Source organism: Watersipora subatra, chromosome 2 (assembly GCF_963576615.1).
Source record: "Watersipora subatra chromosome 2, tzWatSuba1.1, whole genome shotgun sequence".
NCBI lineage: Eukaryota > Metazoa > Bryozoa > Gymnolaemata > Cheilostomatida > Watersiporidae > Watersipora > Watersipora subatra.
In genome coordinates, this window is record NC_088709.1 from 51,396,559 (window position 1) to 51,423,169 (window position 26,611).

General features: G+C 34.3%; 1 long non-coding RNA gene across 1 annotated transcript; it reads left to right on the forward strand.

Moving 5' to 3' along the window:
* The first annotated feature begins 8,000 nt into the window (after positions 1–8,000).
* Positions 8,001–22,027, forward strand: LOC137387738 (uncharacterized). Its single transcript, XR_010977942.1, has 5 exons — positions 8,001–8,100; positions 9,441–9,497; positions 13,516–13,572; positions 17,253–17,366; positions 21,883–22,027. It is a non-coding gene; the product is annotated as an uncharacterized lncRNA (long non-coding RNA).
* Positions 22,028–26,611: the final 4,584 nt, after the last annotated feature.

Consider the following 26,611-nt stretch of genomic DNA (forward strand, 5'->3'; position numbering starts at 1 on the left):
TCTGTGTCGCTTAAAAAATGATACTACTGAATAAATGGGCTGTTTGCTTAGTTTGTGTGACAAGCATGCAAACTTTAATAAAATTTTCTGTAATAGGTTAAGACTGAAAAGTTGCAACGCAAACATTATTTTTGAAAAATAAATTCCTGCTGTGATAATTTGCTGAGATATAGTTTTTAGAATTTGGCCCATTCATGAAACATTACTGCCAGAGACAGTTAAAAGAAAAACACAAGGATAATGAGAGCTTGGAAGATTAGGTCGTCACACTGACCAAGAACACTCCTAGCAATCTTGTACTATGGCTAGAAAATCAGCAAAGAGCAACAAAAATTTGTAAAAACTATTAAAAAGAACACTACCACTGATTAGTTTACACTCTCATCCATCTACAAATAGAACTGGTTGGAATTTGTATTGGGTGATGAAAAGGCTAATGAAAAGGCTGAGCTAATGAACTGCCTATACAAGCATCCAGGCATCTTGTTTGCAGCTTTTGCATATATGCAGGATGAGAAAACTTGTGCTCAGAGGCCACTTATGATGGATAGTCAAAGCTGCCATGATTTTTCGCAAGCTTTTTAAAAACGTGTGGTTCTCCTTGCTGTCTATTTCACGTTAATATAACTCTCGCTGTGCTTCCCGAAATGTCAGCAATTCTTATATGGTTTAAACAGTAATTAAGATGCTTGTGACATTTTAGTCTCAATTTTTATACATAGTTCATTTGCTTTAATATCTTTAAGGCAATTTTACCTGTCAAGAATTTGAAGAGTTAATCAAAAAGTATTGAAGTTTTTTTATCATATGGAATTTTGCTGGTGGTTTTCGGAGTTCGGACAAGCAGGATATTTTAAGATTAAAATTTGCGAAACTCAATTCCAGTTACAATGCTCACAAGAAAAAAAATGTGCCCAGACCTCAAAAATTACATCAATAGTCATGCTTGTTGTTTATCAAAATACACATACTGTCTCATTATCAATGATTCCTCATGTGTTCATACAGTAGTTAATGGAAAACAATGGGACTAATTCTAATCAACCTATCTTTAGAAAAATTTGAAACAGCTATAGCAATGTGTCTAAGTATAGGCCTATATTTTAATTTTCATTTAAACAACCATAAGCAAACGCAAAATAAGATGTATGTCAATAAAGATGCATAACACTGCAACTTGGCTGCAATAGCCGATGGCATCACGGGAGGAAAAAACAGGAAGTGCAACGATTGACATAATTTTTGGAGAAATCTTTTTCTTCTGAGCCTTATAATTGCACTTAAATGTTAACAATTTTAATTTTGAAACATCCCAGCAACCAAATCACATAAAACCACATGCAGAAATTCAACAAATTGAAAAATGCCAATAGTTTTTTAAAACACTTTTTAAAATTTTATGTAATGGACCCTTTCAAAATATTTGTTTCAAAAAGTTTATGGAAATTATTTGCCAAATAATGACATCAAGATTAGTTATGCGTTATACTCAATAAATAGTAGGTAAAAGTTGCAACAATTTACATGTAGATGATATCAACATTTTAATATTTTCATGAAAAACGCTTTGATAACTTTAATTAGCTCGTGTCATACATTAAACTCTGCTACAGAAAGCTAAATCTGACAAAAAGTGATTATTTTTAACGTCTGTGAATTTTTTTGGTGGACTGCATCACAACTGTTGTGTCACACATGAGAGCACATCACATATTACCCAACATATATAAAAAAGAGTCGTTGTTAGCTCATTTGTTTTTTAGGATATGATGCTACCTCGCAACGCTTGTAGGCTTATACTGTTTTCTGTTGGTAGGATTTTTACTGTTAAAAATGTGGTTGTGTCAAATTTGAGTTGATCCTAAAAGAAAGCATTTTTTTCTCTATCAGTTGATATGTTGTATGTTGTGTTAGGCAATCTCATTGCCAAGATATTTGAAGATTAAAATCGGAAAAATATGGTCGCCGTAAAAACGCTCAGGCCAAAAAAACATGCCCAGACTTGCCCAAAATGATGTCACAAGTGAATTTATCTGTCAATATATCTCGTATTCACATCGGCTATTTGCGATAAAAGTCTAGTCCTACGCGGCTCTATCGGCATATACTTTATTTTGTATTTGCTCATGTTGGTTAGAATAAAATTTTAAACCCTACTACAGATACATTATTATGAATGTTTTAAAGGCCTCAAATAACAAAAATTAAAAATTAGTCTTGCTCACTTTTTCTAAATGCTGTGTAAACATTTGAGTACCGACTACCAATTCTACCGGTCTACGGTAATTCTGTCAAGTTAACTGTATAATAAGGTCTTTGTATCAGCACACTTCCGCCGCTACCCACACTAACGATATACAGCCCGTGTCGTATAGGGACATGTCCCTATACGACACTGTATACAGCCTCCCGAAAGCCCCGCCCACATTATGTCCGTCGCCTATCCTTGGTGCTGGGCCGTATATCATTGCCAACACTGAAAACTAGTTTCTTACTTCCTTTGAAAATAATATACATAGGGATAGAGTTTTAAGGATGAGAAGTCTGCTGCAAACTGGATTCGAACTCACATTCTCCAGCTCTGCGGACATCCATATACCGTATCCAATTCAATACAATATTCTGTAAATCATGTTTTGCATTATCGTCAACAATATAATGCTATTATATAATTTTTACAAGCAAAATATTTTCATCCCGGCATAAAGCTTTTATTAAAAATATTCATCAATTCGTGGCCACTCACATAGTTTTAGCTGTTACAATAAGACAAATTCATCTACTGCAAGAAACTTAAACAAAACATGGTTTATACAGCACACATTCAAGTCTCTCTTTTCCCTTTATGGCAGTTTCTATACTGACAAAGCTGCTTCGGATGGTGGGACGACATAAACATCCTGTAATCAGTAACACAAAGGCAATACAAATATGTCATTCATAAATATGTCATTCTAAAGCGTATCTACTGAAAGCTTTCGAATTGGGAGTTTGATAGACTGCGAGTGTAATTTTAAAAACGAATAAACGTTTAACAAAGGCACAAGTACGCCAAGCCAACGATTCGGAGCTTCGGTTCTGGAAATTAAAGATTTGCATTGATCAATCGATTTTCTTCACTTTCTACAAGTGAAAAGTGAACATCTAAAGTCAAATCATGAATCTAATTTACTACATAAAACTGCCACAGCAAATTTGAAGCAAATGTAGCTAGGAGAACCGATAAAAAAACATAAAAAGATAATTAGTGATAGCAAAAATGTATAATTTTATTAATTAGTACATGTATTATTGAGTACTAAAATATTACCTTTAGTATATTCATCAATCTAAGCCATTGTATTGCTAGATGCTAAAGATTAGAAAGAAGCCATCAAAAATTCACTGTACATACGTATCTCGCACGCGCAGGAAATTACATTTCAGCCTCAAACAGGGAAATATAATCTGAATGTAAACTCAACAGGAAACTTTATAGGAGAATCATAGTAAAAGATAAATTTATCTCCATTTTCCAATCTTCCTCCGTAGAACTTTTACTACCTGATGCCAAGAAAACTCACAGTCACCTTCGCAGCAATTTTTACAATCATGTTGTTCGCCAATAAAACGTGTCGATCGAGTAATTCATTAAAGTAACGATGTTAATTAATTTAGTAAATATCGATGTCCATGCGATTTAATAATATAGTAATATTCCTAAATTTGAGATCACAGCCAACGCGTCTTACGACTTACAACATTTGTTACGGCCTATATAAAAATTCTACGCTGATGATTGACTAAGGAAGCTACCTCATATTTATCGCTCGTGGTTTCTTTTCAGATATATTGCTTGTGACGTCACGAAAGAAGCACCCGCTGGAACGTGAGCTTTTTAAAAGCGGGCCCCACTTAAATGCATATATCTCTGAACAGGGTTGGTCTACAAAGACAAAAATGGCATCAAATTGTAGCTGATGTTTCAGCCTTTTATGGGTCTTAATTTAATTAAATCAAATTTTTTGACGCAACCACATCTTTAAAGCCTTTGTAAGATATATAGTTGGGGTCTGAAAAGTGAAAACATGACAAGCTACATCAAATTTACATACTTGAGCAGTAGCAACTGCTTTGCTTCCAGGAAAGCTTTTAGAAGTTAATTTATTTTCAGCCTTTGAAGTTTTTCGTGACTCTGAGTTAGGAAAGAAAATTTTAGTTTACCAACGCAAGTGTGTTACTATGCTACATTGTTTTCATGATTGTTTATAAAAATAAAAAATCTCAGTGAGCCGCAGCACTACTAATGTAAGCATTGTTTATAAACTAGCTGAATGCATTTACTTGCCTAGGCATTCTCATTGCGCAAAACTAAAGATTACATTATTTCAAGGAGTATGAACATTGTTCAGAATTTTCTAACAACAGACTTTAAACTTACAGTGAAATGTTGATCACTTGCAACATTTTATTAATTTGCAGTTTTAATAATGTCTATTGAAACAATGCAACTTTTTGTGGTGTATACTTGTACTTTTAGATATAACACTAGACCCATTCAAACCAAGCTCTTGCTGATTAAACTCCGCTAAACAATTGTAATGCAATCAGACTGCTGATTTGTGTGAATGGTTCAGAGTTGTGATGCGTTAAATCTGTACTGTGTAATTGCAGCTCAGTAAACAGTAATTTTCCACCGCATTACAACTTTACAAGGCAAAATGGACATTTTCTGTTACTTAAACCGTGCTCCTACTGTAATTTTCCTACTTTCATCCACTGCCTATTTACTTTCATGACTCATTACCTAAAACCCAGTAATTCATACATAGTACTAATGCACATTCTTAAAAACTTGAAACTGCATGCTACTGCAATTGTGAATTAGTATGAAAATGATACTGTGAACCAGCTGACACTACTGACTTTCTAAGCATCTGTACTGCATTGTACAAGATCGTCCAATACTATTGTTAGCACTACTGAACTTGTCTAGTAAGTCCCATATCATATTCCAGATTCCAATCATATAAGCTACAATATGCTAGTGGTGATCAACTTGTTTGCCTAATTACATTCAAATTTTAATGCCATCCACATCTTGCAATTGTGTTGCAATTTTCAACACTATACTTGATTTTGGAATGATATTTCATGAAAATGTACTGTGCATGTATGTACAATCAACCGTAATGCAGAGGTTTTTATTGCTTGTAACACTACGAAATGTACCTTAGCAACACTTCCACTGTATCTAGCATTGCACACTGTGCAGAAGGTAATACTGTCACTGAATCAATACTCATTAGTATGCATTATAAAAGACTTGTACAGCATGTATAGTGCATACTACCCATAGTAAAAGTTTGTAATGCAATTATCCTGACAGCATCATGGCTGTGACACACTTACTAGTGCTACTGCACGGCTAATGCAAATATATAGATGTCTAGACTGGCAATTGTTGAAATTGCTATGAGTTTTATATCCAAGCACAAGTGAGGGCAGTGCTCATTAATGAGTAGTTATGTTTTCTCATAATGGTGACAACCCTGATCATGGTTTTATGTCAACTGTTAATCCGCTTAATCTGCAAGAATAACTAATCCCCTACCAAAGCTAAGTGATTAGAATAACATAAAAATGTTTTGTGACCTTGTCTTTAAACCTTGCAGTTACATGATATTGACATGTTGGTATGAAGTTTATTTTACTGGCTAATGGAATAATTGGTAAAAGCAAGTGATGTTGTGTGGAAATAAAAGAAAAGAGCAATTATAATGACTCAAAAACTTAACAACTTTTAATAGCAAACCTTTTGTGAGATCAGGATATTTTGTGGCATCAAAGTTGCGGCATAGTATGCAGGATAGTCTGTTGACGTGCTTTAGACAACAGAGATTAAAAAAACCCGAGGTACATCGAGCCCAATTCTATACCTATCAAACATCATCAATCTGAAACAAAACTTGTGTAGTGTTTCTAGCTTTTCCATAGCTCTATCTAATAAATATGAAAAAAAATTAAATGAAACAGCAAGCAGTTGCAGTGAATAACTTTGTTATATATGCATAGGACATGATATGTTCTCATGATTGGCCTATGATTTACAGACTAGCTAGATAAAAGGGGTAGCGAGAGGGATTTTCTGTGTTATGAGTCATTGGTTTAACATTACATAACCAGGCTTCATAATTGGTAGCTAAATGAAAGCAGTGGATGTCATTTGGAAACAACCTAGATACTGACATTTCAGTAGATGCTGTAATGCTGAGATAACATTTTACCAAATCTTTTACCTTGTATCAATGGTAGTAACAATTTGCCACTACACTGTGTCATCATAGCGCAGTACCAAGTGATATTTCAGTGCAATCAAATCTTTTAATATGAGTAGGCTTTTACTTTATAGGCTTTAACATATATGTAATAAATTTAAATACTTATATTATTTTTAGCCATTTCTTAAACATATTTCTAGCAAACATCAGCCCCAGACTTCTTTGTTTTCAGGGTGTAATAGATAATTACTTCAACAGATGTGTCATGACTATGTAACAGGTACATTTTTATTAAATACTAATAATCTTTCCAGTCTTTGGTTGTTGGGATGAATAAGATGGAGAGCTGCTGCTGCTTCTGCTGCGATTGGTGTGGCTGAGCCTAGGACTATTTTAGGCACCGAGATGTGCACTAATTCTGTTTAGTTTTACGCATTCTCGGCTCATCTTGGTCTACTGTCTCCTCTAGACCTGGTCAGTAAAGCGGCAGTTGTTGTCCTGAGCAATATGGCTTAACAAGCTTACCCTATTGGTGATAAAGCTTCTAAGTTTATAAAGTTTTTTTTTTAAGTTTCAAAGTCTACAATATTTTCAATTTTATTCTACCAAGACGAGCCACAGAAGGCAACAAGGCAATTTTTTCTCAATTATTTTGTGTATTTCATTTTTAGCAAACTGTTGAACTTTTACACACATTAATATTTGTTACATTCACTGCCTATTTCTGATTTCATGTTTATTTTACAATTTATGGCTAATTCTATTCACTTGAGCTGCCTCTAAAACATTTGCACCAATATGTATATTTTAATCTGTTAGAAGTATTTGCAACTGTTTTATATTTACATGTCATGTAGTTCACAATGCAGACTTCACATTGAGCCAGTTGGGTTAAATAGAGTCACATGAACCACAACTTCTCATCATTAAATCTAGCTCTCCATTATGGCTTGTTGCCCTAGATAGGGCATGTTGCTGCAATCACGTAATTAACTTCAAATTGACTGATTTGAAAAAAAAATTCATTGCCGCTTAATGTTAGTGTTTTTTAAACTTCTCTCATTGACAAGCAGTTAGTCATGATGCATTTCGCTTGCCAATAGCTTGTGAAATGTGTGCTGTTTTTTAAGCATTGCAGAAAGCCCTAAGATCTTCAAATAAATCCCATAGGCATACCAGATAGCAGAGATTACCAAAAGGGGTTGGCAAGGCATTAAAATCACTTGTATGGTTCAAACTTGTATGTCCTAGAACATGTTATACAATACAAAAATACTGTTTTTTAAAAATTGTGCTCAAATTTATGCACGCTTTCATCATTGCCTTTTAAACCAATAATTTGGCAAGTCTCTCCCAGCTATTGTTTTAAACATATATGTATATTGTCTATACATATTAGTGTACGTGCTGTAGCGTAGCGTATAAATTAAAACCATCAAAAATGTACAAGCCTGATAGTAAACTCTCCCTGTTATATTGAAATCATCAAAGAGTTACAATACTTTTTCTGCAAAGGCTAAGGTAAGGCCTGCTTCAAACCTGCAGACAGCTGTGTAAACCCTGAGTCTTCATTTATCCAACAGCCAAAAAATTAAACAAATTACGTAGCTGCGTATGGGCATACACCTAATTTAATTGTGCTGATAACCACATTTCTTTCTGTAGGATTTACTATCGCTTGCGTGAACTCGGAGTGCACTCGGGATCGAATCTAAGCTTCAATTCTAGCTCATTTAACTCATCTCATGTCAGCAACGCTTTTTAGTGCAAGTATTATCAATGGAGGACAACTGAGCTGGCAGAAGATCTATGTGGCTGCAAGTTTCTGATTTAGACCAACGTGAGTAGATAATACTGTATTTAAGAAATGAAACAGATAATGAAAGCAGCAGGTATGTGTGCTTTTGCTTTAGATTTTACTTTACCTTGAACTTTGGGGACTACATTGGGCTACAGGATTTGTTGTTGTCGCTCATCCAAAGTAACAAAAATATACGACTTTCAATGAAAGCTTGGATGACTGTAGCTTAACATTTGCTTCATACTCAAGTCAAGTCAAGCTCATATGTCAAGCGATTTTCAGGAATCGAGTGTTGCGATCATTGGTAGACATTGGTAGATATGCATCACTGAATAATTTTCCATTGCTAGCTGGTTGTCGGATGCATGCTTTACGTTATATCCTTAAAATCCCAAATTTTTTCAACTTCTCAAAAATTCAAGTGATTCAAAGATCTATAACAAAAGTTTAATTAAAAATGGTTTACAGAAAGAGTTTTTAATTGAATTCTGAAAGAATATATAATTTATATTGTAATACTCATACAAAAATTAGTTCCGTAGGCCTACTATATGCTAATCAAAGCTACCGTTTCAAGGCAAAGGTTAGCAGTAGTTAACCTTTCGGTATAGAGATTCAAGACAAAAAAATTCCTGTAAAATAAACGTTTTATAATGCTAGAAGCCTAGAACTAAGTGCCAGCAAAGCTTTGCTAGCAAAGCTTTGCTAGCAAAGCTTTGTGAAGCGTATTAGATACACATGGCATGAGGAAAATCTGTTGCTGCAGATGTTTATATTATTGATTGATATAATTAATGTGGTTATGTAAACATTGACTGTAGCATATATTCTTTAAGGGAAAATGTATATTTTGCCATAAGCCTTGTTTTTTTTTAAAACATTTTTTGAAGATTGACTAACCAAACATGAAACAGGTACATTAAAAATAATTAAGCTTTTCGTATACCCATTATTATGCTAGTTTGCAACGAATTTGCGTGTAGCCTATCATCAGAAAACTCAATGACCAAAATTTGCTTGATATTTCTCCAGTATCCTGCGGGACATGTATTGCCTCCAGCTAGCTTTAGCTTTCAGAGCCAGACATAGAACCCAGTTCAAGCAATAAAGGTCATAAACTAGTAACAAGCATTAATTAAACATCTCTTTGTATATAGCTTAGTGTATGGCATTATGTAATCTCATACCTGTTGGCTGTTTAGCTCAGAGAAAGAGCTAATCTCATCAATCACTGTCAACAGGGTGTCAACAATCACTGTCTCTGTTGGCTGGCACTGGCTACATGCATTACTCATGTGTCTTTGTGTAACTTGTGATGTACTCTCTAACTTGGTCCACATAAATGCATGCTAATAATCAAATGTCTTTTTTTCTTGTAGAGTGTGACATTGTGTTTCGTAATAATGCTATAATGCCTGGCTTGCTCTTGGTTGCAGGTATGTACTGACAAGATAAAACAATCTGACATTTTTTCATTTTTTTTCCAGGCTTTCATTTATATGGTCTCTAATTTAGACAACAACTGCGACGACTTAGCCTTTAGCTGTGCACTTTTCTTGTTGTTTTGTTATCGTTACTTATGCCAACAGAAAATTTAATATTCACATTGTTTTTATATAGTAATGATAATAGCAAAAAGAGTACAATTTAAAATAGTTTTTCTCTGTAATTACCAAAAATCATTTAGCAACCGATATAGTTCTAGTCATAACATTGAAATGAATATTTTCATGGTGTAGTATCCTGGTTAGCCTCTGAACCTTGAGTTAAATGTATTCTGTTTTTGTCTAATTTAAAAGTTTTGAGCTATTGAGACATACACTGACCCTCGTATAGAGATAAACCCTGTCTTTAACAATGATGATTTCAGCCAGCTTTCAATAACCTAACCAACAGACCTTACCCATTCTGTGTTGTGCTGTCCTTGTATTGTGGTTGGTTTTTGTTAGTGCAGAGTAGGTGAGAAGTAGGATACTTGAGCCAATAAAAGAGTTACATTTTTAATATGAAATAACTAAGGTTTTTTTGCGTTGTATTTATAATTTTGCATGCTCTTAGAGCTTGGTTAAGTGCATCGGTGAACATGGTTTTACTTTTGCTCTCTCAACTGCATTCAAATAATTTCATATAGTAAAGTCAATGGGCCATCTATCTCTGAAGAAAGATGCATGGGTCAGTATGGAGGATTCAGAGGCCACCACTTGAGGAAACTTGGGCATAAGGGCAAATTTCATGATCTTAGGCTATACATATAACTGAAAGCTTTTCATTTAATATCTTATTACAGCACTACCCATAACATTATTTGACGTATAGATTTTTGCTGCTTTCTTTTTATAAAACTATGGTATTCGCTAAAAGCGTAAATTGAATGGGTTATGATAAAATTATACTTGGCCGCTTGACCCATCTATCCGTTTTTGCGCTTGCATTGCAGTAGATTAGTTGGGCCAACTGGTCCAACTACCCTCATCCTTAATGGCCCATGTATACCCAGCTTATAACTTTTGTAAAGTGCCATAACTCTCAAGTTATTTACAGATTAGTTTTAAATTTTGTCTCAAATCGGTTAAAAGATGTTTATTTATGTTAAAAACAAAAATTTGAGTAAACGTCATTCATTTGCTGCATGTTAAACCTGCTAGAATATTAAGTAAATTTACGAAACAGTACTGATGAAAGGTAACTTACCTCCATGCTTGACATTTTCACTTTGACAGAAACTAAGATGGCAGCAGTGACCTATTTTTGGATTGGACAATATTATACAAGCAATAGAAAACTAAAATAAAGTAAACAATTTCTAATAATGGGATACCTATGTATCCCCTGTTTCCATATATCCCACTTCTTCCCTAATATTTGTCCTGAGTAATTATACTCACTGGAAATGTGAGTTTATCTTCTCTCAATTTTTGGCATTAGAAAGTTTGAGTATTTTTATCATGTTTGTTAGAATTTTGACTTCTGAGTTCGAGTTTGGCACATGAATTATTGAAGCACAATGAATAAATGTTGGGATTAGTCGCTTGAAAGATGTGCGATACTCAACAACTATGCCTGCTATGGACTAATGCATCTATGGAAATAATTATAATTGTATTTTAATATCACAATTACTATTCTGGTGTTATGGATTAAATTAGGCTGCTGAAATAGAACACTGGATATCTAACATGTTTCAGTCAATGCTACTTGCTAAATTAAGTTTGAGCAGGGTAGTGTTTTTAAAAGTTTACTCTCTATTCTTTGGATTTAAGATTCAATGTTTTTGTAGTTGTACCTGCAAAATGATAGAAAATCATTTTCACCTGTAATTACAATTTAAGTATATGGAACAGTACTTGAATTGTTCCATATACTTGAAGAAAGAGATAGAGATAAAGTTATAGCGACCAAAAAAGGTAATTGACATGGTATGGCTAAATATGACAGGGTTGTTATTCACTGCTGCCACATTCAAGGCAAGGCCAATGTTTTCACTGCGGTTTATCTAATATTTTGCAATATTATCACAGACTCATTATACACGCATTATGTGGCTCTCGGAGCGAATAAGAGTCAGGCTTATAGGGCAGAGCTAGCTAGAGAGGGGCAAAACACACCTGTGAATAATAAAACTTGATCGGAAACACTTACTAGAACCAACATCTTCGTACATACATAAAGCACTAAGCTGGGACAAGAACCCACCAGAGCACGGCAAGCCAATAATAGCTAAAGCTGAAGCAATAATAGTCATAAAAGCTGAAGCAAGCGGTAGAAATGTCAAGTGATTTGCAGGAACTGATAATTGCAGGGCTTTGTGAAGCGTATTAGATATGCATGACATGAGAAAAACTCTTTGTCGCGGATTTACATATTATTGATTTTATTGAATGATATTAATTCATTCGCACCTGCCTAATTTTTAGGCGATTTGCCCCAGATACCGCTGATTTTCGGAAAGTTGCCGTAATTCAAATTACTACTACAAAAAACAAACTTAAGATAATTTACTCATTTAAATTTCACAAGAACCAGCCAAATCTCCGTTTTCAAATTATATTATATTCATACAAACAACTCGTATCCCTTTTATGTAGATTCATGCATCAAAGAAGGTAGTTTTAGGAAATTTCCAATTTTCAAAAAAATGTCATTTGCTGAAACAAAGTTAGATTTGCACCATAAAAATTGCAAAATATACTAAGTTTGACTGAAATTAGTTATTTATTACAGACAATACATAGTTATAAAGATTATTTATACAGATGTAGTTAGTCACGAACACGAAAATCATGAAACTTCAAATTTTTCCCAACGAGAAACTTTGAATTTTTTCTTCAAACAAATGCATAGCAAATCTATATGCCAATATAACACGAATAAAACTTCATGAAAATGTTTCAAATAATAAAAATATGTTCAATAACTCTGTTCTTGACTTTTCAGATATCATAGACAGCTCTCAGAACCAATATGATCCTATCGAAACTGAAAGATAACGTCAGTCTGACTACAGCTGGCAGCGTGAAGAATGCATTTTTATTCGAGCATAACGATTCAAATTGGCAAAATTAAAAGTTAATAGAAACTTTGAAACATTAAAAATAATGTTTTAATTTGATTTATGCAGTCTTTCAGTGTCTTACCACTTTTTGATCTGCATATTTACTGCTGAAGTTGAAAAAAGATTATCACAAACGATAAAATTTCAAGTCAGCATGATGATTTCCGGTTTTGGTAGATATTGAGATAGGTGTACTAATCGGGTTATAACTTTTGTCGGAGATGTCACAGAAGCATATTTTAAAGTTTGTCTGATTGGCCAGAAATCTTTCTTTATAGCGAATTAAAAGTATTATTTTATAACTAAAAAATAATGATGCAAAGAGTTGGTAAATTTCAGACGCGAGTAAACACGCGTTGAGTGCCTGACAATGTTATAAATACGCATGTTAACTTGCGTTAACTCGCGCATGGGTGCGAATGAGTTTATCTGGTTATGTAAACATTCACAGTAGCAGATATTATTTGAGAGAAAATGACTATTTTGACTTAGCCTTGCTTTTGTTTGTAAACATTTTGTTGAAGATTGTCTAACGAACCATGATACAGGTACATGCAAAATCGTGAAGCTCTTCGTATACACATTAATATGCTAGTTTGCAAGTTTTTGTCTCGAGCTTTAGCTTTCAGAGCCAAACAATAGAACCCCGTTCAAGAAATAAAGGTCTTAAACTAGTAAGAAGCATTATTTAAACACCCCTTTGTATATAGCTGAGTGTATGGCATTATGTAATCTCATACCTGTTTGCTGTTTAGTTCAGAGAAAGAGCTAATCTCATCAATCGCTGTAAACCACATGCTGGCACTGGTTACACTCATTACTCATGTCTTTGTCTAACTGGTGATGCACTGTCTAACTTGCCAACATAAATGGATGCTAATCAATTGTCGTTTTTCTTGTAGAGTCCGATATTGAGTTTCGTAATAATGCTACAATGCCTGGCTTGCTCTTGATTGCAGGTATGTACTGACCAGATAAAACGATCTAACTTTTTTCCATATTTTCTTTCCAGGTTTGCATTCATATGGTCTCTAATTTAGACAACAACTGCCAGGACTTAGCCATTAGCTGTGCGCCTTTCTTGTTGTTTTTTTTACTGTTACTTATGCCAACAAGAACTTTAAAATGGTATTGTTTCATATAACAATAATAACAACATAGAGTTACTACTTAGAATAGTTTTTCTCTGTTATTACAAAAAATCAAAATTTGCATTCAATATAGTTCTGGTGATAATATTAAAATGAGTATTTTTATGGTTTAGTCTCATGGTTAGCCTCTGAGCCTTGATTTCAATGTATTCTGGTTTTGCTAACTGGAAGGTTTTAAGCTATTGAGACATTCACTGACCCTCCAATGAAAATAAAAACTGGTTTTAACTCTTTCGCTACCGTAAGCCGATATATCAGCTTTAGTGGTAGTTCAAGTACAGGCCGTAAGCCATATATCAGCTTTAGTGGTAGTTCAAGTACAGGCCGTAAGCCATACATTGGCTTTAGTGGTAGTTCAAGTACAGGCCGTAAGCCATATATCGGCTTTAGTGGTAGTTCAAGTACAGGCCGTAAGCCATATATCAGCTTTAGTGGTAGTTCAAGTACAGGCCGTAAGCCATATATCAGCTTTAGTGGTAGTTCAAGTACAGGCCGTAAGCCATATATCGGCTTTAGTGGTAGTTCAAGTACAGGCCGTAAGCCATATATCGGCTTTAGTGGTAGTTCAAGTACAGGCCGTAAGCCATATATCGGCTTTAGTGGTAGTTCAAGTACAGGCCGTAAGCCATATATCGGCTTTAGTGGTAGTTCAAGTACAGGCCGTAAGCCATATATCGGCTTTAGTGGTAGTTCAAGTACAGGCCGTAAGCCATATATCAGCTTTAGTGGTAGTTCAAGTAAAGGCCGTAAGCCATATATCGGCTTTAGTGGTAGTTCAAGTACAGGCCGTAAGCCATATATCAGCTTTAGTGGTAGTTCAAGTACAGGCCGTAAGCCATATGTCGGCTTTAGTGGTAGTTCAAGTACAGGCCGTAAGCCATATATCGGCTTTAGTGGTAGTTCAAGTACAGGCCGTAAGCCATATATCGGCTTTAGTGGTAGTTCAAGTACAGGCCGTAAGCCATATATCGGCTTTAGTGGTAGTTCAAGTACAGGCCGTAAGCCATATATCGGCTTTAGTGGTAGTTCAAGTACAGGCCGTAAGCCATATATCAGCTTTAGTGGTAGTTCAAGTACAGGCCGTAAGCCATATATCGGCTTTAGTGGTAGTTCAAGTACAGGCCGTAAGCCATATATCAGCTTTAGTGGTAGTTCAAGTACAGGCCGTAAGCCATATATCGGCTTTAGTGGTAGTTCAAGTACAGGCCGTAAGCCATATATCGGCTTTAGTGGTAGTTCAAGTACAGGCCGTAAGCCATATATCAGCTTTAGTGGTAGTTCAAGTACAGGCCGTAAGCCATATATCGGCTTTAGTGGTAGTTCAAGTACAGGTCGTAAGCCATATATCAGCTTTAGTGGTAGTTCAAGTACAGGCCGTAAGCCATATATCAGCTTTAGTGGTAGTTCAAGTACAGGCCGTAAGCCATATATCGGCTTTAGTGGTAGTTCAAGTACAGGCCGTAAGCCATATATCAGCTTTAGTGGTAGTTCAAGTACAGGCCGTAAGCCATATATCGGCTTTTCAATATGGTTTCACTTTTCTTTTAATTATGAAGCCTATAGAACAGCTAGACTAATCAAATTTTGTCTCCAGTGAAACAACCTTGTTGCCAACTACTTGCTATCAATGTAAATATTTTTAGCTAAATATTGTCAACAAATCGCGGTGATAAATGTAGTGACCGTAAAACGATATATCGGCTTATCAATAGGGTTTCACTTTTCTTTTCATTGCGAAGCCTACACATTAGCTAGACCAATCAAAATTTGTCTCCAGTGAAACAATTGTGTTGCCAATCACGTGCACCTAAAAAATTTTTGTTTCAACTAATCCATTTCTAATTATTTTTCAAAACGGTGAAACCAGATCGTTATCGTCATAGCAAGGAAAAACACACTGCGTTCGTTCAACACAAATAAAACGTTCGATATTGTACAAGAGTAAAAATCACCTTGTAATTATCTTGTAGAAAATTTTGTTTTGAATAGGATGCATTTTTACAGTAAAGTGATATCTGCTTTTATTCTCGAGATATTGCTTAATTACTAGCGGTATATCAGCTTTTCAAAAAGTTGGTTCATTAATTTGGGCAGAATATTCATTCGGTAAGATTTTAATATGGTAGTGAAAGAGTTAAAGGTTTACTTGCATCAAAATTTATATTACAGTTATTTAGTATGGAAAGATTAACCAAGTCTTACTTTGTTGTGTTGTAGGTGAAAAATATTTTACTAACTATATTTTTCCAGTATATTTTGAGTCATGAAATGATGATGAGCGTGTGCTGGATGGATATGATCTGTAAATTTTTTTACGAGTTTTTAAAATTGTACAAAAGTTTATAGTTTCAGCCCGAACAATGGTGAAATACCATTTTTTTCTGTTTGATGACATCGGTGGTAGGTTTTTTACTAGTGTTTGATCAAATATCATTATACTATTCTTTGGATCGCTGAAAATATTGCCCAGGTTTACTGACACGCATTGATAAGATCGGCAAGGATCAAAGCGTTAAAACTTGACATATCATCAATTCATGAATTTTTACAAGTTTATATTTATATTTAACGACTATGGTATTATCTTATTGACATGGAATTACTTAATTTATTTGAAAATTTTAGCACTTTAACTACCAGAGGTGCGAGCTGTCTACTGACACAGGCTTGGGTAATATTTCATAACAAAGGCTAGTACAAAGCCATTTGCCCAGCTGCTTGCATTGAAAGCTGCTCATCCATAACAGCTCATGTATTGCTTTCCATTTGGCAAGCACTTTATGTATGCCTATATCAAATTTATCGGCATGTCCACCAACATATCAACTGGTCGTGGATCAGTAGTTTGTTATCTGTTTAGGCCTACGTAGTCATTAAAGTCATCTTTCCTGAGAGATGTTACAATGATGAACAGATCTCAAATGCTAGCTCAACGCTTCTTCCCAGTCATTGGATGCGTAACCAACCTGATTTTCAAGGGCTGGTAGGTCATCCTTAACTAGTTCACTTAATAAGCTTTTTACTCAATGACCTCGCATAGACCTTTCAACACATTAGTTTCAACACTTGTTGCCATTTGTCTGTTGCTTTGAATTTCTTTGCATAAAGTGAACCTTTTTGCGGTATAATTTTAATTTATTTTAGACTTGATCGATACCCCAAACTTTTTTTTTAACTTTTGATAAACGCGATAATAATACCTCAAAAAAATACCATAACGCAGCTATTTTGATGCAACAACACTCTATCTTTCAGTCCTACTCCCATCCTTCAATAAAAAATGGCCCTCAATTTTTCAAACAATTGCTTTAAGTGGTCTCAAATAGCAGTACCATTAAAATAGAGTTAGCATTCAAATATAGGTTTAACGGTAGCCCACTTTCAACATGTCTGCAAATACCAAATAAAAGGTGGTCAGAGGCTCAATGCATAAAGTGGTCATCAACTTTCTTACTTAATATTATGTTACAAACATTTTACTTTTGTAGAAGTTGTTTGATCTGGAGAATAAAGATGAGCTCTCCACACCGAACTATAGTCCCTCGATCATTTCCTCATAGAACCAATCATATCGGTCTACAAGTTTTTAAAAAAGCTAAAGGGTGAGTTTATGAGCCCTTGTTTTTTTAGTCTTGATCTTTTGATGATTATAGTTGGCTCTGGAGACTGCAGTCATTAATTACATTGGGCAGTTGGCTAAACCAAAATACCATAGCACTGGCAATCAAAAAAATAACTAAAACAATAGTTAGGATGCAAAATACTAATGTATGAAGTTGTATGTACAAATTATCCGTTTTTTATATTTATGTACAGTATTTCAACTATGTATAAATTTAGTATAAAGTTTATTAAAATATTATTATTAAATATTAATATTTAAATGTTAATATAAAAATATTAACCATTTTTGCAAAGTTTGACTGATTTTTTCAATGAGTTTAATTTGGGTTCTCAGAATTGAAACGTTTTAAAACACAAGCAGGTTTGTACGTAGTCCATTAACTGAGTGCATACAACAGGCTGTGCAGTGCAGCTCAGCACAACGTACGCGTTTAGCCAAGATCAATGTTCTATGGCTCTTACAAAGTTTTCCGTACAAAACACTTTTTTTAGTGAGTAGCTGATTAATTGATTAATTGATTAATGGATTACTGATTGCTTCCTATTTTATTAGCAAAAGAGGCCGAGAACACGGCCGAGCTCACACTGCAACACACTTTTAGCTTTTTGTTCGCATCTTTAGATGTAAAATTTTCTGTTGATGGATGTGTATATAAAAAATCTCATAGGCGGCGGGTTCAAAAATAGGGGCCATGCTAACCTGAGGGCACACTTCATTCATTGGTGAAAGTTAGGTCTTTAACAAAAGCCATTGCATTTATGAGAATAGCGATTTGTATACCAAAATATGTTGTATTCTAATAAATAGTGTATTACGTTGTTCTATATAGAACGATATGGTAATGATGCTACCATATCACTACCAGGCACACTGGCTTTTTAGCTATAACTAAAAAACAACTTGTATTAACCGTTTTAGGCAACACTCTTGCTCACCTAAATTCTGGAGTTTTCTGTTCATGTAATAATATTATGTTTTCCAAACTATGATACAATTAAAAGTGCTCTTGTGAATCCTGGTCATCAAATGTTTTTAGCATTTTTTTATAACATCAAGTGGCAATTAAATTTTCCTATTTAATAATAATAATTTATTGTGTTTTCCAAACTATGATACAATTAAAAGTGCTATTGTGAATTCTGGTCATCAAATATTTTTAGCAATTTTTTTATAACATCAAGTGGCAATTCAAATTTCCTATTTTCCAGCAAGATCAATAAATGTTTAACCCCTCTTAGCATTTTCAACATATTGAAGAGTGAAGTAATAATTTGTGGACATGATCCACAATAATCATGAACTTGTGGTATGACTCTTACTTTGTTTCTTACATCAAGCCTGCTTATAAACATGCTGTCAAAATGCAGTTGCATTTAAAGGTCGACTCGCAACAAATTTTACATTACAGTTATTTGGTATCAAAAAATTCACCATGTCTTACTCTACTGGGTTGTAGGTGCAGAATTTGTAGAATGGTAATTACAAGCTCTTAAAAGCTCAAAAATGAACAGTTAATCGCAGCCATCAGGAAAACATCGTAGGTTAGAATCCCTGTATTTTGATTACGTACTCAACTCAATGTAGTTATTGTTCTGACATGCAGTGTTATCACGTAAAATTAAAGGCCAATCACAGCCTCGGTATAAAACGTCTCGTAGCACTAGTTTATGACAAACACTTCGGGTTCTACCGGGAAGCTCTCATCAAATATACATGCTCAATTATAAATGCTCGCTACTTTACAATTTTTTCAGCTTGGTGTAATTTTTTTGTCGTAATTTGATCATGTGACCCATAATTCCTGTCAAAAAGCATGAACAATTTCTGCAGAATCCTTTGACTATCGCAGGTGACCAACAGGCTCCTCATGTCATCAGAGGATGGTATACATTCCTTCGAACTAAAGTTAAAAAATAAAATAATTTTTAGGCGAGGTTTTGAGATATCAGTGCTCAAAGTGACAGCATTACAATGATCAGGAAATAGTCACCTAAGGACAATAGACATGATTTATTGAATACATGAGGTAAATTTGTAAAAATATTTTGACAAATGAGGTTGCAAAAAAGTTTAAACAGAAGCCATCACTGCGCAACTTACACCCCATTTTAGCCGTTTCGTAAAGGGATTCCAACCTATGACGTTTTTGTGATGGCTGCGATTAACTGTTTGCTTTTGATCTTTTAAGATCTTGTGATCACTTTTCCCCATATTTTGCACTTACAACACAGCAGAGTAAGATACGGTAAATGGTTTGAGACTAAATAACTGTAATGTAAGTTTTGTTGCAAGCTCACCAATAATATACGCATAAATTGTCTCAGTTATTTTTTTAATCATTTAAGAATTAAATTAGCTATAATAATAATTAGCTCGATTAATATTAAAAGCTTGGAAACCTCTGGTATTGTTTTTTTTTTGAATTATACACGTATACAATATGATTCTCAAATACAGCAAAGCATGACGTAAAAGTAATACAAAGCAGATTTTACACTGATTGCTTCTGTTTTCTTTTGACGAAGCTGTTTCAGTGCGAATCAAATTGTTCAACTCCTGAGCTACTGTGAACCTAGTAGGACAGTAAAGATAGTCAAAGTGTTTTCGCATAACCAAGTGCTGCATGATGTGGCTTTGTCAAGCTTTTGTACGAATGGGTCGCAATCTCAAAAACCATGGTCAAGTCGCAAACCATGAAGTTGAGTTATCCGACTATAAAGCTGCACTAACTGAATAAGAATACATTTTTTTTAGATATACAGCTATTTCTATGACAACCAGCTACAATCTGTTTAGATTTTTAACTTCAGCATAATTTTCTGGATATAAATTCAGAAATCTAGATAAATATCACAACATCTTGATTGATATTGGTTGCTATGACATTTTGAAATGTAAACACAATTGTGCATTAGTTTTTGTTTCTCAAACTTCAACACTTGTTTTCTCGGAACTATGTTTTGGCATTAATGGTTTCAGCATTCAGCATGCATTAATTACATGCATTCAGTTTATTGACCATAAAACCTGCTGTAATTGAGGTAAAATCAAAATTTTGTTTTGCAAAATAGCTGTGAACTCACTCCTTTTGATAGTAGTGTAGATAACTCCCAATCTCAAACCACTGATTTAACCATGGTTTCTGAGATCATGACCCAAATTGTTTATGATTAGTGAGTAATTGACAAATTACTTTACTGTATATATACCTGAATGAAAAAAGCAATTGTTTGTATATGTTGAACCAATAAAAATATGTTTACAACCCAAGTGTAGTTTCGCTTTGCGAATACTTGCTTTATGACAATTTCTTCTTAGAAATGACAGTCATGTCGGAGGCATAACAGCCACAAATTTTTACTAGTTTTAGTTCTATGGACTGGGTAATTTTATTGAGTAATAGTGCTGATGAGAGTAATTATTTTTATCAGTAATAATATATTGTAAACTAATAATATTCATGAATCATCTGACTCGAGTTTTATGCTCACCTCACGGTAATTTCGAAATGAACGAAAAGTGTTCCCTCTCATTCTGCAACACATTTTTTATAGTTTTCGCGGCATCAACTAACGTATTATTATACTGATTAATTTGCTATAAAAAGACTGTTAATAGATCATGTGGTTTAAAGTTATAACCATTTATACAGACTCATTTTAGAAATTAGGTGTCACTAATTACTTATGTCGCAGTAAAGAAATTCCTTTCGTAGTAAAGGAGTTGACGTTAGTTTGTTAAATACATCATGTAGTTACCACACTGTTTAGAACAAATAGTGCTAATGTAAAACTACAATAAAAATATGTCATCGCTAACATAAATTTGCTACCAGTTTTAATTTTATATTATACTATATATTTTATATAGGTTTTGCATTTTCTATTAAAGGATTTTAAATGTTCCCAGGACAAAAAGAAGCCACTGCAACAGGCTTTTCATAGAAATGATTTTAAACTCTATCTTAGTATGATATTTCTGTAACAAGTATTGATGTGGCTAATTGTGCCTAATACTTTTATACGCTTTTGAATAAGTCGAACAAATCTAGTTTGTTTCACTCTTACCACCTGCCTCAAGTCGGTGCAAATGATCATCAAAAATTTGATTTCTTTGTGCCGCTAAAAATGGCACATTAAAGAAAATTTAGTTTGGTGAACACTCAAATATTGGTTAATTATTTGCCTTGCTAAAAACCGTAATAGACTCATCTGGATTACATGTACAACTTAGCTGCCTAGGTTGCTAACTCGTAGTTCCGTGGCTTGTTATCATTTTGCTTGTTAGGGAGTAGTAATCTTTTTAAAAAAATTAACCCGCTTTTTTTGTTGGAAACATACCATTCAAGCAGCAAATGTATGTCAGTGCTACTGTGCATTATGCTGGTTAATATTCTGAGCTTTGGTAATCATTCTTAGTATTGAATAAGTGTTGCTGCTTTTTGGTTTGTCTCTTTTTCCATATATATGTAACTATTATGTATGACTTTTTAGCTTCATGAAGCTGGTGCAGAGTTCTTACTAACCCTTTAGTGACCGCGGGCTTACGGCTGGAATTCCCCCAGCGCACCAGAGCATTTACTATGGTTATTTGAGCCTTCGATACCACTGCGTAAAAACTGCATCAACTTTCATCAAAATTGAGGTAGATACATAGATTAACATGCACAAGAATGCTGAGAAATTTCTCTACAAGCTGATTTTTTTTATGTAGCTAGCTTGCATTTGCTTTCCTGCAAAACTCTCAATTCGTTGAAGCGACGAGTTTTTTTATTTTTGTCGGTCATTTTCAATTGTTTTTATATTTACTAAAAGCAATTTTGCAATGTTGTATAAATAATTCCTGCATGGATTTATATGTTCACAACAATTTAAAAAAAAATTAGTCGTCCAAGAGCATTGAAAGTGGAGTTATGAGCTCCAATGTATAGCGGGAGCGCCACTGGAAATGCTCAAGACGCCTTGTCCATAAGCAGCGCAAGACAGTCACTCGACAAGGTTGCTCCAACTTTTGTGCAAATTGGCACAAAACTGTGAATAAATATGCATCTGGAAGCTGAGAAATTTTCCTGCAGAATGAGATTTTTTCCTCCACACAGCTTGCAAAAACTTGGCAGCTAGACATATATAATTATATGCAGTTACGATTTTTTGCTCTAGTTTTTATGCATTTCTTGAGACTATAGATCTATGTAAAAGTTTTGCATATATAGTCAATGCACAGGTTCATGTGTGCTGCAGCAAACATTAACCGGTTGTGTGCAAGAAGAATTAAGTCGTGAGCCTATATTCACACATTTGGTGAAGCAGCAAAAAACATGAAGTAACATTTATTATGAGCAGAAACAGCAAATCACGGACTACTAGATTGCAAAAGAATATGAGAACAGAACTTTTTGATTAGACCGCTGCTCTGAAGAGGAAAGTGTGCAACAAATACAGCACACCAATGCACAACTAATACAATAGGTTAGCAAATTTATGTAAAAATGCTAGCAATACAAAGCAGTGAAGCATTTGCGGAAACAATAAAATACCATTTGTAAATAAATTTAGTTAGCATGGTAAAGATCAAAACATGACTTGCACAAATATATTCTACTTGTGACTTCGCTGCCAGTGCATTCAGCTTGCTCGTCGACAATGTATACAGACAACTGGTGCACATAGCCAGAGACAGCAACGGAAAGCAAATAACTTAATTCCAAATTTAGATCTGTTAGATGGAATATACTGTCTGAAGTTGAGCCATCCTTCCCATGCCAGCAAGCTTTCATCTACAGATATAAATTTATCAGAGTGAAAAACAGGATAGAACCAGTCGCATGTCATGGCAAAATTTTTTTCTAACTTGAACATTTTATTGCCAGTAGGGTCTTCAAAATTGTCAATAAAGTGTAAGCTTGCTTCTAATTTTCTTTCAATTTTTAAATTGATTAAAAATCAGCGTAGATAATAAAGGAATGTCACAGTGGACCAGTAAGGCAGCATAGTAGGCTTTTTGAGAATACCTAAATGCAAAACTAAACAAACAACTCGCCAAATCTTTATCATCAACAGGCTCCGACGCATCGCAATGTTTTTGAAGGCCATATTTATTTGTTTCGTTCAAAATAATATTTATAGTGACCGATGTTTAAAAAGCTTTGAATAATAAAAAACACCTACCTGTTTAAGAATTCAAACTTATACTCCTGCCAGACTGTTAGCAAAATTTAATTATTTTGGTTTTAAATCAGCTCCTCTTTGATATCCGTCATTATTAGCCGTTTCAACACCGGCCGTTTCAGTCTCACTTTCGCAATCCCATTCATTTTGTTGATTCTCTTTTTTACTTTCATCGGCTTCCTCACATTTTTTGGTCTAAAATCCCCTTCTTCACTTTCAAACCTGTCGTTATCTTCCTGTAAACAAATCTTTTTAATAGCGCTTCAAATATCGCATCCGTTCATGATGATCAGCTTTCCATAAAGACCGTTCAACTTCTAACAAAGTGCTCTTTTTGCACATGCGTAGAAGGGAGTAATTACAGCCTCAAAACAGTAGTATGATATCTTTTAAAACTCCTCAAAATATTAATGAAAAATGTTAGTGCCATTTTTAAAATAAATAAATGAATTTAAAAAATACCTATCGAAGACTCAGATCTGATGGCAATTACGGGTTTGGTGCGCTGAGACTGCGCTCTCAGCCCATAAGATTTACGGGAACGGTGTGGAAAAGGTTAACAATAATTTGGTTGAACGTCAGGTTTTGGTTATTATGTTTTACAAATTGGACTATGCCCTGTGAATAACTGCTTAATTTCAATTATGTACACAGCTCCTATTCACCCTTGCATGTTTATAGTTGTCGTGTTCTTGCATTCCTGTTACCTGTTTACCGGCGATAGCACTTGTACAAACTATAGGTTAGCGTAGCGTCTGAGACAGGAACAGAAACTTGCAGTTAACACCCATGGTGACGAGCTCTAAACTTTACCTTACAATAATATCTAGAAGCCAAGTCCAAATCAAGGTCAGACAACTGACAATCGATTTCATGACTTGGTGATCGCTTTTGAAATTTTGTTCACATTGCTTAAGTCATGCTCTTCTAATGCCTAAAGACTACACCGGTGAGGAATATAAAAGCTGTGATTGAATGTCAGGGCTAGAATACCAAATACACTTCTACTTGCTCAGTTTTTGTTTTTTCTGCAGCAATCAATGAACTTGCAAACGATTTGCTGTAAACGTATGTTGAAAACAGTTAATGTAAATCGGAAAAGGTTCTATTAAAAAAAAACTTGTTATTTCTATTTTGTTATTAATCATTGCAGAGTGCTGCCATAACATGTCCTGCATCCTCTTTGATGCTAGTCAAGTTATCTACAGAACTGGCAATTTAAGGTTCAAACAGCTTACATACATCTTTGGGATGTTTCTGGTCAGAAGAGAGTGGACACAAGAACTTAGTGAAGGTAAATCACGGTGTTTATAGACCAAAATATTGAGAAACGTAGAATGAGCTTTAGTGAAAATTTTTTTTTTTTTAGAGGTATTTTACAATTATAGAGATAAAAAATCACTTCTAGTCTTAAAAATTCAATTATATTATTTTTGGCAAATACATTTAACACTTTTGCTATCACATCAATTTCTGACCAAACAAAATTAATTCAAACAAATTTTCAAAAAACTGATATACAGCTAGTATTTAAGTAATATCACAAAAATCAAAACCTACCGTTTCACTGTTAAATGCATCTTTTTCAAAAAAATTCTACAAAATAACTATGAAACTGTTTAGTGAGTCCCAATCTCACAAATGTTCTGACGCTTTCTTTGCGTTGAATGAACGCTGTGTGTTTCTTATTGCCATGATGATAATGATCTGGTTTTTCTGTTTTGATAATTAGTAGAAATGAAACTGTTAGGCTAAAAATTATTCTATTGGTTGCGGGTGATTGGCAACCAAATTGTTTTGGTAGAGACAGAGTTTGATTTGTCTAGCTAATGGGTGTGCTCCGTAATGAAAAGAAAAGTGAAACCCTCATGATAAGCCAATACATCGGCTTATGGTCTGTACTTATATTACCTCGGAAGCCGTGACATCGGCTTATGGTAGCGAAAGAGTTAATAATTTGCCCCATGCTATACCCTTTATAACTTTCAATGGCATTCATGTTGGTTAATAGATTGACTCGCATATTAGTATTACTTACAATCTGTTTGTGATAAATCCAATTTTTGCTCAAAATCCCGTTCTGCTTGTCATAGCTATCTTTTGCAGTTATCCTTCATTTTTTGTGATACACAGGGACATTGGTTCTTTGTGAAAAGTGAAATCGCAAAATAAAAAGTAGTTTTTTTACGTACTATATATACATGTACATGGCTCAAACTTTTTTTGTTAAAACACTTGCATTTTTCTCTAAACATAATGTATTTGTTTCCTGTATGATAAATAAATTGAAGTTCTCTTGATTGACTGTTATGTCGTATTTCAATTTCAATCCCAGTATGGAAATTCAAAGAATGAACTTCAAGGGTATGGGCATAGTTTGGACTTTATCTGGTTGGAATATCTGTCCAGTAAATGCTCTTATAATGCATTCCTCTTATAACGGGAACTCCACCTAAAAATAATTTATGTAAAGCTTTTGTTTGATGCAACATAAATACTTTCACATGAAGTAAAGTGTCAAGTTGGTGCAAATTCTCAAATTCAATGACGAGAATTTTATAGCTGGCTTTAAAAATATAGTTTACATTCTTGCCGAACTGGAGCAATAAGAGTATGTATAGGGTTCGCTATTATAGATTTTAGTACATTGTTAACTCTTTTGCCACCGCAAGCCTATGCATCAGCTTATCAATAGGGTTTCACTTTTTTTATTAGGAAGCCCACACATTAGCTAGACACATCAAATTATGCCTCCAATTAAAGAAATTTGTTTCCAAGCAGGTGCAACCAATATAATTCGTTTGCAGTTCAACCATTCTAACATTTCACAGTAATTTAAGTACAGACAGTAAGCCGGTGTATTGACGTTTCAATAGGGTTTCACTTTGCTTTTCATTACGAAACCTACACATTAGCTAGACTAATAAAGTCTGGTCTCGCACGAGACCACCTTGTTGCTAGTCAGGTGCAACCAATATACATTATTTTTGTTCAACTATTCAATTTCCAATCATTTTTTCAAAACGGCAAAACCAGATCGTTATCGCAAACAAAG